Here is a 16,407-nt window from a genome sequence, read left to right as displayed (position 1 = left end):
TCTTTCTCTTTTACTTTGTCATTTTATATATAAATAACATATAAAAATATATTTATTCTTCCCCAGGGCCCTTACCAGTTAAATTCTATGTATGTCCATGAGATTTATGTTTGTATTAAACAAGGTATTTGATCAAAGATATTGACTTTCTCTTAAGTATATATAGCAAGACAGATAAGGCTAGATTGCAGCAAGCACTATTACAACAAATTTCTCTGCATGGGATACAGTACAATACAGAGTTTTAAGGTCAGACGGATCCAACTCAGACTTCCATTTACTAGCTTCCTGGTCTTGAATGAGTTACTAATCTCTCAAAGACTTAGTTTCCTCAATGCAAACATGCTATAGTATATACCTATCATTCAAGTGATTCAGAGTATTAAATTAAGTGGGAAAAATATGCACTAGCCCTGAAATATAATAAGTTATGTTAACTTATCTCCAACAAAATATGTTAACTAGTTAAGTAGGTGGCTGTGTGCACAGTGGAAAGAATACAGGCTTTTCATACAAGCATACTTGGGTTCGAATCTTGGCTCCGTTAGTTATCAGAGCTGTGTTACCATGAATAATTTATGTAACATTTTTCAGTCATCCATTTGTTCATAAGAAAAATTGGGAAAATAATATCATTATCAGAGGATTAGTGTAAGATTTACATGAGACAACTTCTATAAAGCTATAGCACACAAAAGACGTTCAGTAAGTGTAAGGTTCCCTTCCCCTCTCCTTCTATAGAGTATAAACTCTGGCCCATAGCATACACCTGCAAATTATTCATTCATTCAAGAAATATTATAGCACATCTAGTATGTACAAGATACACAGATGTATATACAATATCTGTGGATATAGTAGTGCAAAAGAGAGACAATTTCTCTACTCTTGTGAAACATTCTACAAGTCAATACAACCATGGCAACAAATAAATGAACAAAGTAATTCCAAACAGTAATAAAGGCCATAAAATAATGAGGGTGATGTGATAAAAAAAATAATTATGTGAAAGGGAAATGCAATTACTAAATTGGGTGGTCAGGAAAGTGATGCATATGGTTTCATCCAGAAACCACTGGATGAAAGGATAAAATGAATTTAAAAGAATTTTAGGGACCTCCCCAGTGGTCCAGTGGGTAAGACTCTGTGCTCACAACGCAGGGGGCCCGGGTTCGATCCCTGGTCGGGGAACTAGATCCCACATGCATTCCGCAACTAAGAGTCCGTGTGCCGCAACTAAGAGTCCGCATGCCGCAACTAAAAGATCCTGCATGCTGCAAGTAAATATGCCGCAACTAAACATGCCGTAGCGAAGATCCCACGTGCCGCAACTAAGACCCGGTGCAGCCAAAATAAATAAATATTATTTAAAACCCAAAAAACATAATCACTTATTTAAAAAAAAACAAATAAAATAAAATAATTTTAATTGTGACAATTATATGAGAAAAAAAATACAACAACCTAAATAATCAGCAGTAGAGAATACATTGAATAAACAATGATTTTCTCATACAAAGGGATACAATATAGCTATTTGAAAAGATGATGCAGGTCTATATTAACATAAATTATCATTAATAAATTGAGTAAAACATTAGGTTACATAACATATAGTTTAATGCAATTTATGTAAAAATATACTTTTCTTTATACACCACTCTGTGTGTGTGTGTGTGTGTGTGTGCATGCCAACATGCAAGCATGTCTGTGTGTATGAAATCGTAGCTATCTATTTCTACATCTGGAAGAATATTCAATAATATAACACATTCATCATGGATATCTTCAGGCAATGGCATTTTGATTGAATTTTTGTTTTAAAACTTACGTCCTATGATGTGATTTTGCTTATAAGATTATATGTAGCCAAAATGGAATATTGTCCCTGAATTTGAAAATAAATAAAAGACCCTAATGATAAGCATTTTGGCTTATTTCTCAAATTAAATCATGATTTTACAATATTTCACAGAATTACATCTCTTATGACAGCTTTCCATTATTTTAAGGCATATTTCAGTGATAATGTATTTCAATTAGGATATCGTTATACAAGCACAAAAAATGTCCTTTCATTTTACATTTTAAACCCTCTTAGCTATGCAGGTTTTCCCTCTTAAAGAATATTTAAGTATTAACAATTTGCTGAAATTTTTACTTGTTTTGAATTTTACAAATCTATAATTTCAGCTTCAATTTCTAAGAAGATAGGCTTATTTTAATGTTCTTATAAATCACTGAGTCTCAGATAAGGAAACAGAAGAAAAAATATACTACAGACACCAAGAGAATAATACTTAGTCCTCATAGTTCAAATTAGGCTTTGGCAATATGGACTAAGGGTATCCCTAGCCTACGATAAAATCAAGAAAAAATGATGTCACAGAAAACTTAAAGTTAAACTAAAAATTCAATGAAGTAAATGTAACAACTGTTTCAACTTTGGGAACAGATCAATGTCGGGTGTAAATATCTCCAATGTCTGTTCTTTATATTTCATATAAACTTGGAAAGGATGGGGTGACACCTCTTAAGGAGAAAACCAGAAAATTTCAAGGTTCTTAAAAGAAACTTAAAGTAACTGCTTACCCATTTCACCCCCTTGAAACAGGTATGGAATTGAGTAATAATATATGAAAATTAGTGTGAAAACAGGATTTATGTTGATACATTTGCAGGTGTCAGACTTGCTTGAATAGATGCAATATGAAACGTCAGCTGCTTTTGAACATTTACAGCTGTTGCCTGTGCATGAGGATATATATGTGTGCACGTGTGTGTCTGTGTATTCTGCACTGCTAATGCAGTTGATCCAACAAATTCAGTTGGCTTTCATCTGACTTCCTCTGACTTCCAGTGTCAAAAATTGATTATTATCAGAGACAAGAAAAACAATGGCATATAAAGCATGGCTGATCAAAAAATTACTCTAAATATGTCAAGAGAAAAAAATCTAAGCTGAGCAAAAGAGTGCTACAATGTACTGATTCGTTAAAAGCATAAACAAGACTGCTGTGATAAGAATTTTTTAATTTCTTTTTTCATGCAGAGAATTTGGTTTTGAACCAGAATATAAATAGAACAAGATCTTCACTGGGTTTTCTGAAAACTACTGCACCTCACACCAGGCTGTCGTGAAATTTGAAAAGGACCATGACTGTATTTCAACATTTCCTTTCTGTTGTGCAAAATTAACAATCCGCAATAACCTACTGCTAATCAGCAAACACCAGGCAACTTTACCACAACAGGCAACTATTTGGAAACTGTAAAACTATCAGCTTTGGCTAACGGAGTTAAATGCCTGCAGTTCTTACCCAGCCCCAGATTATGACTTTTAATTCCAGGGCCGACTGACCTCTTCATCTGAAAGAACTTTTATAGCTTAAAGCCCTGCTGATGTCATTTTCTTAAATTAATCAGATTTCCACGTTGGGGTTCCACAGCAGGAAAGAGATTTCATACAAATCAGCTCTTTTCCCACCTGCAGTCTCTCTTTGGTTCCAAACAGTCTTATGCAATGATTTATTTTACATAAAGGATTATTCCTGATAAATGCAAAGGTAACTTTCCGAAGCAAAAGCACATAGTCATGCTGCTCTTTAACTCCCATTAACCAATAGAGGGGAGTTGAGTACTTTCTCTCAACTATGCCACTGTCATAATCAAGCACTACGTTTTATTAAGACCTTGTGTATGTACTGTGCTCACCACAGCCAGAAGAGTAGCCAAGAACAGTTATTTCTTGTACTCTCGTGTAATTTATTAAAAGTACACTTTTGTCATGGACAACATATTTCCAAAAGAATTTTATTCATTCTAACCTCCCAGAATTTTCCTAAAAAATTAGAGAAAAAATAAAACAGTAGTAATAAAGGGAGTAATCGAAGAGAAAAAAATCCATGCAGATAGAGATTATAAATCCTGAATCCCCCAAAGTTATGCCTTTCCGAGCATAAAATAGGCTCTGTGGTAGATGGCATAACAGCTCTCTAAAGATGTACATTTCCTAATCCCAGGACCCTGTGAATGAATAAATTACCTTATAAGACAAAGGGGACTTTGAAGATGTGATTAAGATTAAGGACCTAAGGTGACTCCGTGCCACAGTGCGTAGGGAACTGGGCTTCTAGAGGCTGAAGATTAAGGACCTTGCAATGGGAAGATTGTGCTGGATTATGAATCTAATCATGAATCCTTCAAAGTGGAGAACCTTACCTGGCTGTGGTCAGAGGGATATAGGACTATGGAAAAATGGTCAGAGAGATGAGATCTTGATGACTTTGAAGATGAAAGAACAAGGCCATGAGCCAAGCAATGCGGGAGGTCTCTCTAGATGCTGATAAAGATAAGAAAATGGATTCTGCCCTAGAGCCTCCAAAAGGAAGGTAGCCCCACCTACACCATCCGCAGGGGACTGTATTAGATTCTTGACCTACAGAACTGTAAGGTAATAAATTTGTAATGTTCTAAACTATAAGTTTGTGCTAATTTTTACAGAGCAATAAAAAAACACAAGATCAAAACTAAAACCTCCTCCCCATGCTGTTTTTCTCATTGAGATCTTAAAAGATGAGGTAGACGGTGGTGTGCTCACAGGCTATTATCTGAAGATTTCACTTCAGTTGTGAAAGACACTGTGAAGTGGACATTTAATTTTGGTCTCTCCAGTATCCCCTCTCCACTCTTTATAAAATCCAAATTTGGGAGCTTCTTTCTCATTGTGTACCTTCTTAGTGAAATTGTAAATCAGATACTTTCCTCCTTCCAACAGCCCTTGCTAGGGTGGTGCAGGCATGTTATCCAAACCAAGCAAATAAAACTCTCTCTCTCCAGGGGCTTTAATTCTTTTTTTTTAAACATCTTTATTGAAGTATAATTGCTTTACAATGGTGTGTTAGTTTCTGCTTTATAACAAAGTGAATCAGTTATACATATACATATGTTCCCATATCTCTTCCCTCTTGCATCTCCCTCCCTCCCACCCTCCCCATCCCACCCCTCTAGGTGGTCACAAAGCACCGAGCTGATCTCCCCTCCCTGTGCTATGCGGCTGCTTCCCACTAGCTATCTATTTTACATTTGGTAGTGTATATATGACCATGACACTCTCTCACCCTGTCACATCTCACCCCTCCCCCTCCCCATATCCTCAAGTCCATTCTCTAGTAGGTCTGTGTCTTTATTCCCGTCTTGCAGGGGCTTGAATTCTTGAGCAGGAATTAAAGAAGGAAAAGAGATAGGGAACCATTTTTCACAGTCCACATTCCCAGAACTATTCTGGTTTCTATACTGTTTCGGTTACAATCGTTAATATACAACTTTCCTGAATATTCATCTGATATTTCTCCAAATAATAGTATTATTGTTTATAACCAGAACTGGTTCCATGGTTTGCAACCAAAAAATCTTAAATGATCTACACAGCCCTTGAATCAATGAGTATGCACATATTTGGGCCTTAACGGAATTTATTGTGACAAGTCTGATATAACTGAAGTATATTTTCTTATAATGTTCTTTCTTAAGATCCTTCCTTGGTTGTGTAGCTCCCACACTAGACTTAATTCCTAACACACACCACTCATTTGATTTTTCCCACATTGCACCTTAGTTCTCATCAAAAGTAGACTGCTCCGCCATTCATATTTCTTCAAGAGAAGAGCTAATCTTAAAAAAACAAAGCTACATTAGGAGGGGTGAATGGTCATCCTAAATACATATACAGTTGATTCTTGAACAACATGGGTTTGAACTATACAGGTCCACTTATACTTGGATATTTTTCAATAGTAAATACTACAATATTATACATTCTGTGGTTGGTTGAATTCAGGGATGCAGAGGAACCCTGGATACAGAGGGTCGACTATAAATTGTACGTGGATTAACCCCTGCATTGTTCAAGGGTCAACTGTACTCTTATATCCAGACAGCCCCAAATGAAACACATTTTTCACAAATCTATAATGATGGTATTAATAACAATTGATTACCTGTCAGAGCATGATGGATTATTTTTAATTTTACTTTATTTTAAAAAAATTAGCTTTATTTCTCCTCATACTACTTTATTTTCTCAGGGAAATTCAGTCCTTCACTTTCTTCTTAACTCTTAAGAAAGTGGCAATTCATGAATAAGCTTCCAAACAACTGCAGACAAATAAGCTTGCCATGTATGCATTTCAGTTCTACTTTTAATTTTAAAGATTACTTGTAAGGAATTCTCTCCCCACAATTACTTTTTTTTCTTACTTCAGAAAATAGTTGTATGGACTCCATGTTTATGCCCCCTCCCCAAATTCTTATGTTGAAACCCTAACACCCATGGGATGGTATTAGGAGGTACAGCCTTTGGGGGTTAATTATGTCATGGGCCTACAGCCCTTAGGATGGGATTTGTGATCTCACAAGAGACAAGAGAGCTTGCTTTCTCTCTCTGTTCTCTGCCACGTAAGGACATAGCAAGAAGACAGCCATCCACAAACCAGGAAAAGGGCTCTCACCAGAATGCAACCATACTGGCAACCTTATCTCTGATTTCCAGGCTCCAGAGCTGTGCAAAAGAAATATTTGTTGTTTAAGCCACCCAGTCTATAATAATTTGTTATAGAAGCCTGAGCTAAGACAGCAGCATAGGTGATTGCAAAGAAAAAGGAGATGTACTAAAAAAAATTCTCAGGGCACTAAAGCAATTCAGATCTTAAAAATCAGAACACTAAATTCAGAGGCTGATTTTAACAAATATAACAGAAGCAGAAGCTGTTAAAAAAAAAAAACAAACTTAAAAATACATAGAAAATGCAATTTAAGTTAGTCTCCAGACACTTCTTCTGAATATGACCTCTCTAATACTGTAGCGAAGATAATGACTTACCACTACTTTTAAGTAAAATGTCTATAGGAACCAAAAAAGTGAAAATTTGGCAAAGTTTTCAATCCATCTGATCAATACTTGCAATGAAAACATCATTCGGTACAGAAAATTCAGTTGTGGAGCTGTATTAATCACTGAAGCTTTCTGCCCGGCAATAGAGCAGTAGTTAAAATAGTAAGCTAGATTCCATGGGGCTGACTGAGGTCAAATTTGGTTCTGCACCTCATGAGGTAAGTAACTTTTCCATTTACTTAATGATTCTGTTTTTCATCTATAACATGACAAAAATAATAATCTCTCCTTCATAAGATTATTATAAGGATTGATTTAGGCAAGATATATAGATTGCTTATCACAAAAGTTGGCCCATAACAAATTCTCAATATTTTACAACTATTATTTATATCATTATTATGTTTACATGACATTATTATGTTTACAGTAGCCGTTTTTAAATTTTATTTATTTATTTATGGCTGTGTTGGGTCTTCGTTTCTGTGCGAGGGCTTTTCTCTAGTTGCGGCGAGCGGGGGCCACTCTTCATCGCGGTGCGCGGGCCTCTCACCATCGCGGCCTCTCTTGTTGCGGAGCACAGGCTCCAGACGCGCAGGCTCAGTAGTTGTGGCTCACGGGCCTAGTTGCTCCGCGGCATGTGGGATCTTCCCAGACCAGGGCTCGAACCCGTGTCCCCTGCATTGGCAGGCAGATTCTCAACCACTGCGCCACCAGGAAAGCCCCACAATAAACGTTTTTAAACAATACTTTGTGGAGTCTTTGGAGCAGGTAAAGAAGGAAAGGGCTTTAACATATAAACTTGACCTTTCCCAAGCCCTGTTCTTCAAGGAGAGGAACACTACTTAAATTTGTTTTCTGAAATGCGATTCTCTGCAGAGGGTGAATGTAAAATAGTTCTACTGGGGAACAAGTTGGAAAGTCACGATGTAATAATTACCAAAATTCGATCTAATGTTCTAATTTCCTTTATAAAGAGTAATACTAATTTTATGGTAAGAAGTAAATTCACCTTGTTTTTTTCATTCTCAACTGAAGTTTGGTTAATATATTTTTTCGTATCTTTACTTTGAAGTCTTATTAAGTGTAAGGGGGACATGAATATATAATGTTAGAATTTAATTTAATTTGCATATTAAAAGAATCTTACCCAGGCATATTTACCAATATAGGAAAGATGTGGAGGTTGCTTTATTTTTATTATGGTGAAAAACACATAACAGGGCATCAACCCTATTAACTAATTTTGAAGTGGCCAGTACAGCACTGTTAAGTGTAAGCACAATGTTGTACAGCAGATCTCTAAACCTTTTTCACCTTGCATGACAAAAACTCTATACCCATTGAACAGCACCTCTCTATTTCCACCCCCTCGTCTTACCCCCAGTCACATTTATACTTTCTGATTCTATGAGTTTGACTGCTTTAGAGATACTTCATGTAAGTGGAATCACGCAATACGTGTCTGTCTGTGACTGGTTTATTTCATTCAGCATAATGTCCTCAAGGTTCATCCATGTTGTAGCATGTAATTTATTAGTTAAAGGTCTGTTCAGATTTGCTATTTCTTCATGATTCAGTCTTGGTAGATTTAAGTTTCCAGGAATTTATCCATTTCTTCTAGGTTATGCAATTTGCTGGCATGTAATTGTTTATAGTCGTCTCTTATGATCCTTTTAACTTCTGTGGCATCAGTTATGATGTTTCCTGTTTTATTTATTTGAGTCTTTTTTCTTAATCTAGCTAAAGATTTACCAATTTTGTTGATCTTACAAAAACAACTCTTAGTTTTGTTGGTTTTTTTCCTATTGTTTTTCTATTATCTTGTTTATTTCTGCTCTATTTCCTTCCTTCTGCTACTTTGGGCTTAATTTGTTCTTCTAGTTCCTTGAGGTAAAAGTTAAGATTATTTGAGGTTTTTTTTTTTTTTTTGATGTAGGAATTTATCACTATAAAATTCTTTCTTCATACAGCTTTTGTTGTATCCCATTCATTTTAGTATGTTTTGTTTTTGTTTAAGATATTTTCTGATTTTCCTTTGGATTTCTTCTTTGACCCATTTGCTGTTTAAGAGTGTATTGTTTAATTTCAACATCTATATGAATTGTCCAGTTTTTCTCCTGCCATTAATTTCTAGTTTCATTCCATTGTGGTCAGAAAATATACTTGGTATGACTTCAATCTTCTTAAATTTGTTAAGCCTTGTTGTGGGAAATAACATGTATATGTTCTATCCTGAAGAATGTTCTGTATGTACCTGAGAATAATGTGTATTCTGCTGCTGTTGGTTGGAATGTCCTATATATTTCTTTTAGGTTCATTTTGTCTGTAGTGTTGTTCAAGTCTTCTGTTTCCTTGCTGATTTTCTGCCTAGATGTTCTACCCATTATTGGAAGTAGAGTATCGATATCTCCTATTATCGTGTTATTGCTATTTCTCCCTTCAGTTCTGCCAAAATTGACTGCATATATTTGCGTACTCTGATGTGGGTGGATATAAAATTGTTATATCTCCTTGGCAAATTTACCCTTTTATCATCAGATAATGCCCTCTGTCTCTTTTGACAGTTTTTGGATCGATATAAGTATGGCTACTCTTGCTTTCTTTTGGTTACTGTTTGCTTGGAATATTTTCCATCCTTTCATTTTCACTTTTAGCTTTAAGTTTCTGTCTTGGTTGTTGAGGACAGACATCATACCGCCACAATATAGAATTTGCAAAGTCAGGGATTTTGTTTTGTTTATTACTATATTTAACGTATCTAAATAAGGTCTGACATATAGCTAATGGTCAGTAAATATTTTTGAATGAAGGAATGACTACTATCAAGTGATATAACCTTAGTGTGACTCCAGGATTCACTTTTTTTCACCTACAAATGGGGATAATAATAGTACCTATCGCATATGGTTATAACAAAAGGTAAATGAATTAATGAACATGAACCACTGATTAAATATTAGCTCTTATTATTATAATTACTTTCACATGTATGCATGTTCACATAGTACTTAACCTTAGGATGGGTTGGGAACATAGTTGAATTTCAAAAAATTTTACTGAACAAAGAAAGACAAATGAGAGTGGAAAAATTAGACATCCACAAAGCAAAATTATAAGTCAATGAACCTGCACTGAAATTCTACTTTATTTTTGAGAATGTTTTCTTGAATGTCTTCCTGTGTTCACATCTACTATAGATTTCAGTTTAAACCACAAACATACCTTAGGAAATTTACAGATGATAAGCTTTTTAGGTACAGATATATTTTTTTGTTTAATGAAAAATTATAAGAATAATAATATAAAAATGGCTTTTCACAAAATATATACGCACACATACACATTCATTCTCCATTTTGGGTCACTTTTTATCTACAACTTTTAGATATATACATACTAACCTTTGTGTATGTATCCTTTCTCAACAGATCAAAATGGCATTTATGCTTATATACTTATTGGTGATGATATTATCATCCCTTACTGACTCTCCTCTCTTTTTTTCTTGTTTCGTTTCATGTTTGAAACACTCCCTACTTCTTAGTATTCAAGCTATTTTGTGTAAGTCTTGGGACTCTTGGTAGCATAGAATATCTGTGAAGTTGGAAGTGTTCCACCAATTTCTCAAATGCATGACTTGGTGTTAAAGATATTAAGAAAGAGAAGGAATTATGCTGCTTGATAATTAAATCTGTTACAGTGCAAAAAAAAAAAAAAAGCCTGTAGAGAAAAATGATGTTATCTATCACATTCTAGACTATTCTATTTTTATGAAGGGAAAAACATGAAAATTGGAAATTGGAAGGAGGAAACAGAGGGTGCTAAAAGGTCAAAAGGAGAAGAGGGATGTTTTAATTTTGCTGCCCTAGTCATTTGTTTCCCTCTCTAATGACTCCTTTCCCTAACCCCTCCCTCCTGGCAGATAACCACCGTCTCTGTGGTACTACACTATGCAGATGCGTTGGCACTGGCTGATGCACATGACTATACTGTACCTATCTGAAAAGCAGCTGTTTATAACTGTCTTCTCACCAGTCAACAGCCAGAGATTTTTGTTTGGGGCAGATATCTTCCACGGTTGGTACACAGACAGAGAGAGCAGTGAACTGGCAAGAATAATAATTGTTTTCCACAGCAGGCTCAGGGCTGGCGCCACAGCGACTGGGAGAAGTGGGAATATTTAAGCTGCCTGCACGAATATCTAACTTTATAAGATGCAGACTAGTCATCACCACCCCTCCCCCAATATTCTAGGCCATTCTTTCCAGTGAAAAAAGCTTACTCATCTTACTTTGTTCCCATAGCCAAAATTTTTACAGATATCCAAAGAGCTATTTAAATGAAAGGACAGGTTTATAACCTGGTAAAGTCAGAGGTAACAACAAAGACCTCATAACTGCTGCCTTTGTATAGGTTCCTAGAATTCATTATGCTTATAGATTTAAAACAAAAATGCTTATAGTAGATTTAAAATAGTTTTTCAAAATTTGCTGATTCTTACTTTGTGGTACAATCTATGCTTTGAAATCAACACTGATATTTCTATCTCTAAATTACATTTAATACACTACCATCTTCATTATTTTGGTTATTCTTTTCACTGTCTATAATACCTACATTTATATATATATATATATTTTAGTTATAAATGTAAAAGTGCTTTTGGATCTTTGAGAAAAGAACACTAAATATAATAAAAGGTATTTACATTGATTTTCCATATGTCTTATTATCAGTGACTTCGACATAACAGCTGTATTATAAAATTATTTTCAAAAGTGATTCAGTTAGGGCTTCCCTGGTGGCGCAGGGGTTGAGAAGCTGCCTGCCAATTCAGGGCACACGGGCTCGAGCCGTAGTCTGGGAAGATCCCACATGCCGCGGAGCAACTAGGCCCGTGAGCCACAATTACTGAGCCTGCGCGACTGAAGCCTGTGCTCCACAACAAGAGAGGCCGCGATAGTGAGAGATCCGCGCACCGCGATGAAGAGAGTGGCCCCCGCTTGCCACAACTAGAGAAAGCCCTCGCACAGAAACGAAGACCCAACACAGCCAAAAATATAAATAAATAAATAATAAAAGTGTTTAGAAAAAAAAAAAAAAGTGATTCAGTCAAAAGACATAATATCTACATAAAACCAGTAGCACAATTGCTGTCAGATTAGGTTGATGATACCTTCAAGCTTAAGAATCAGTAGTCTCTAAGTTTTGATGGAGCTTTAAGCCTTCATCTTGTTAAGTAACTATTTCAAGGGCACTCATCACTTGAAACAGTTTTAACTTCTAGGACTAGTGACTCTAAAGGACTGGACTTTCTGAATCTTCATTACTATACCCACTCTGATTTGAAAGGCAATCTGAATTAAATGAAATTAAAAATAATTATATGTTTCACATGTTTCATGACTTTGTGATTTTTAGTGATATGAAGTATTTAAAAGCTTCCATCTTTTTCATTGCTTCAATTCAAGTACTGCATCAATCTCATTAACACTATGTTTGACTATAAGCCTTGCTATAACAATGTTCTACACATCCAGGTTCAGTATAAAGCCAGAAGTATCACGAACATATTGAAACCCTATATGAATCTCTCAGTAATTTACTCACACTCTACACTCCCATGGCATTAGCCCTTGGGGTAACCTTGTAGTAGATATCAATGAACCCGATTTACTTTGAAAAATCACAGGAATAAGAAATTGCAGTACTGGTGTTTTAAATAAAATAAGCATGGAAATTACTTATATTTGAAACATAGATTTTCAAAAAATGACATTCAGTTTGAGTATTCTGAAGTACATGAAATAATCAAGTTCCTGATTGGGCCTATGTCCTTATTCTCATCTGATAAAAACATACCAGCAAAGCTTCTTTGCAATGACAAAGAAATAATAGATCTACCTGAATGCTTGATAAAAATTCTCAGTTTAGAAGCAAGCGATTTTTCACCTGCTCTTTTTTCTTCCAGTCATCACCTGTACATTTCATTTAGACAGTTAGGTACTTTCATGACAATGATTTTCCCATTTATATATTTATGTAGTAGTTAGTGAATTATTTTTTGGGTTGGATTTCCCAAGGGGAGCAGAAAAGTGAGGGCCAAAACAAAGATAAATAAGCCAGCTTATATAGAACTTTTCCAATATTTTATTTCTTATTAGATTTCATGAAAACAGACTGTTAGTACATAAATGTTTATGCTATAATTCGCTACCCTGACCCTAGTGAGCAATTAGCCATTAAAACCTGATTGATTGTAATCTGACTTGATTTTTAACTTTGGGGATGCAAATATTATATAAATGTATGTGTAAACTTGAATTAAATATATATCCATATTAGAATAATTTAAGAATTATGATATTATAGGATAATGATAAAAAAAGCAAGTCACAAATGCTCTATTTAACCAATAAGTCAATAAAAGGCCATGACAGAAAAATATGGCAAAATGACCAATACATACTTGACATGAATGGAAAAATATGATGCTTATCACTATGAATTTGATCATGCTGTAAGATTTCAAAATTCATGGCAAAATTGCTAACTTGATTAAATCACCAATACTCAAAAACACCCCTACTGTTACTGTAATATAGAACAAATGTGGTAAGACTCTCCAGCACCTGTCAGCAAATAAGTTTAATATGTTTCTTATATATGTGTATATATTAACTTATAAAATATCTTTATTTCTTATATCAATCATTTTCAATTGCTGTTTGGTTTGTTTACTTATTTGGTTGGCTATTTGTCTCTGAAATTAACCATGGCCCCAAATCATTATTATTACAAAATAGTAAATAGTAATGTATTTATTTTAAAGTAAAGATCATCTTTACTTTAAAATAAATGGCTGAAATCCTGAGGGAAAAAAACAAAGCAGGAGGCATAACCCTTTGAGACTTCAGACCATACTACAAAGCTACAGTAATCAAAACCGTGTGGTATTGGTACAAAAACAGACATACGTATCAATGGAACAGGAGACACCAGATATAAATCCACACACCTACAGTCAATTAATCTTTGACAAAGTAGGCAAAAATATAAAAATGGGAAAAAGTCTCTTCAGAAAGTGGTGCTGAGCAAGTTGGACAGCTGCATGTAAATCAATGAAGTTAGAACACACCCTCACACCATGCACAAAAGTAGATTCCAAATGGCTTAAAAACGTAAACTTTAGACATGACACCATAAAACTCCCAGAAGAGAGCATAGGCAAAATATTCTCTGACATAAATCTTACCAATGTTTTCTTAGGTCAGTGTCACAAGGCAATAGAAATAAAAACAAAAACAAACAAATGGGACCTAATCAAACTTACAAGCTTTTGCACAGCAAAGGAAATCATAAACAAAACAAAAAGACAACTTACAGAATGGGAGAAAATATTTGCAAACAATGCGACCGACAAGGGGTTAATCTCCAAAACATACAAACAGCTCATACAACTCAACAACAACAAAAAAACAAACAACCCAATCGAAAAATGGGCAGAAGACCTAAACAGACATTTCTCCAGAGAAGACATACAGATGGCCAGTAGGCACATGAAAAGATGCTCAACATCACTGATTCTTAGAGAAATACAAATCAACACTAGAGTGAGGTACCACCTCACACCAGTCAGAATATCCATCATTAAAAACTCTACAAATAACAAATGCTGGGGAGGGTGTGGAGAACAGGGAACGCTGCTACACTGTTGTTGGGAATGTAAGTTGGTGTAGCCACTACGGAAAACAGTATGGAGGTTCCTCAGAAAACTAAAAACAGAATTATCATATGATCCAGCAATCCCACTTCTGGGCATATATACAGACAAAATTATAATTCAAAACGATGCATGCACCCCTATGTTCATAGCAGCACTGTTCACAATAGCCAAGACATGGAAACAACCTAAGTGTCCATCGACAGATGAATGGATAAAGAAGATGTGGTACATATATAAAATGGAATACTCCTCAGCCATAAAAAAGAACAAAATAATATCATTTGCAACAACATGGATACAACTGGAGATTATCATACTAAGTGCAGTAAGTCAGAAAGAGAAAAACAAACACCATTTGATACAATGTATTTGTGGAATCTAAAATATAGCACAAATGAACCTATCTACAAAACAGAAAGAGACTCACAGACTTAGAGAACAGACTTGTGGTTGCCAAAGGGGAGGTGAGGAGGGAAAAGATGGACTGGGAGTTTGGGGTTAGCAGATGCAAAATATTATATGTAGAATGGATAAACAACAAGGTCCTACTGTACAGCACAGGGAACTATATCCAATCTCCTGGGATAAACCATAACGGAAAAGAAAATAAAAAAGAATGTTTATATGTGTATAACTGAGTCACTTTGTTGTACAGCAGAAATTAACACAACATTGTAAATCAACTATACTTCAATAAAAAATAAATAAAATAGAATTAAATAAATGGCTGAAACACTTGTTGCTGTCATTAGTACATTCCCCTCAATATAAGAGCTGTAAAATAGTTTATTATTATACTGATGGTACACAAAAATAAATCAAGAAAGAAGTCATCATGTGAATAAAAATGAAATATTCAGTATTTTTGTTTTAAACTTTTAAAATTTAAGAGTATAAATTTCGCTATTAATAACTGTATAATAAGTTTCAGGGACGATATAACATGGTAAACCTCCCCCCCCCCCCCACCACCACCAAAAACAAACAAACAAAATCAAAACAAATCTTGTGGGTGCTATCACTCTAATAACATTATTAGCATCTTCATTTTTTAGAACACACTGCTTTTTCATGTTGGAAGCATAATGCCACTACCATTTCGTATCTGTATTTGTTTTTTATTTAGTAACTATCAAAGTGATTTTTTTGCTTCAGCATGTATTAAATAAATTAAGTCATGTACTGGTTGAATCTATTTCCTTTATGGCTTTCTGACTGAATTGTGATGAGTGATTCCTTCAACTTGACTTTGTGCAATGCATTTGCAGTTTCACAAAGTCAATGTTATTGTGCATCTCCTGAGACCAACCTTTCCCTTTGACAAGTTAAAACATTAAAGGTATCAGAATGTCTTTTAGGACCCAGTGCTGAGCCCATTCTATCACAGGCTTCCCATAGGCCAGCTCAGATCCTGAGATGCTTTGGTTCTCCCCAGAGTCAACTCCCCTCTCTGTTCTATATATACAGACAGAAACACTGATATGACACTTTGCCAGAAGGTTATGGATCTGAACTTCTCTCATGGCTTTTGCCAGTCACTCTTTGGTATCTTGCATATTATTTCTCATCCCTTCCAATTACTAGGGTGTTTAGAACTGCCTCTCCCCAAAACTTTAAAAAAATGTATACTGCCCTCTGAGAATAATTCATATATAAATGAATTGGATGTAAACTGCCTGGATTGGATTGGAGTTTGCTTTATACTCCTTGAAGCAGTGATTTTTGCATTTAGATTACTGATGTATTTTCTAAACTATGACCTCTGGTCTGATTAGGGATCTCTTAG

The 16,407-nt window shown here is 35.1% G+C and overlaps 1 protein-coding gene and 1 non-coding gene across 2 annotated transcripts in view; one reads left to right on the top strand and one right to left on the bottom strand.

The window, feature by feature from the left end:
* The window catches only part of LRP1B (LDL receptor related protein 1B), a 1,676,205-nt gene that overhangs the window by 1,128,557 nt on the left and 531,241 nt on the right, over window positions 1-16,407 (bottom strand). The gene's annotated exons all lie outside the window — the stretch shown is intronic.
* Window positions 1,119-1,191, top strand: TRNAV-CAC (transfer RNA valine (anticodon CAC)). Its single transcript has one exon. It is a non-coding gene; the product is annotated as a tRNA-Val (tRNA).

Source organism: Eschrichtius robustus, chromosome 5, assembly GCF_028021215.1.
Source record: "Eschrichtius robustus isolate mEscRob2 chromosome 5, mEscRob2.pri, whole genome shotgun sequence".
NCBI lineage: Eukaryota > Metazoa > Chordata > Mammalia > Artiodactyla > Eschrichtiidae > Eschrichtius > Eschrichtius robustus.
This window is presented reverse-complemented; position numbering and strand designations above follow the sequence as displayed.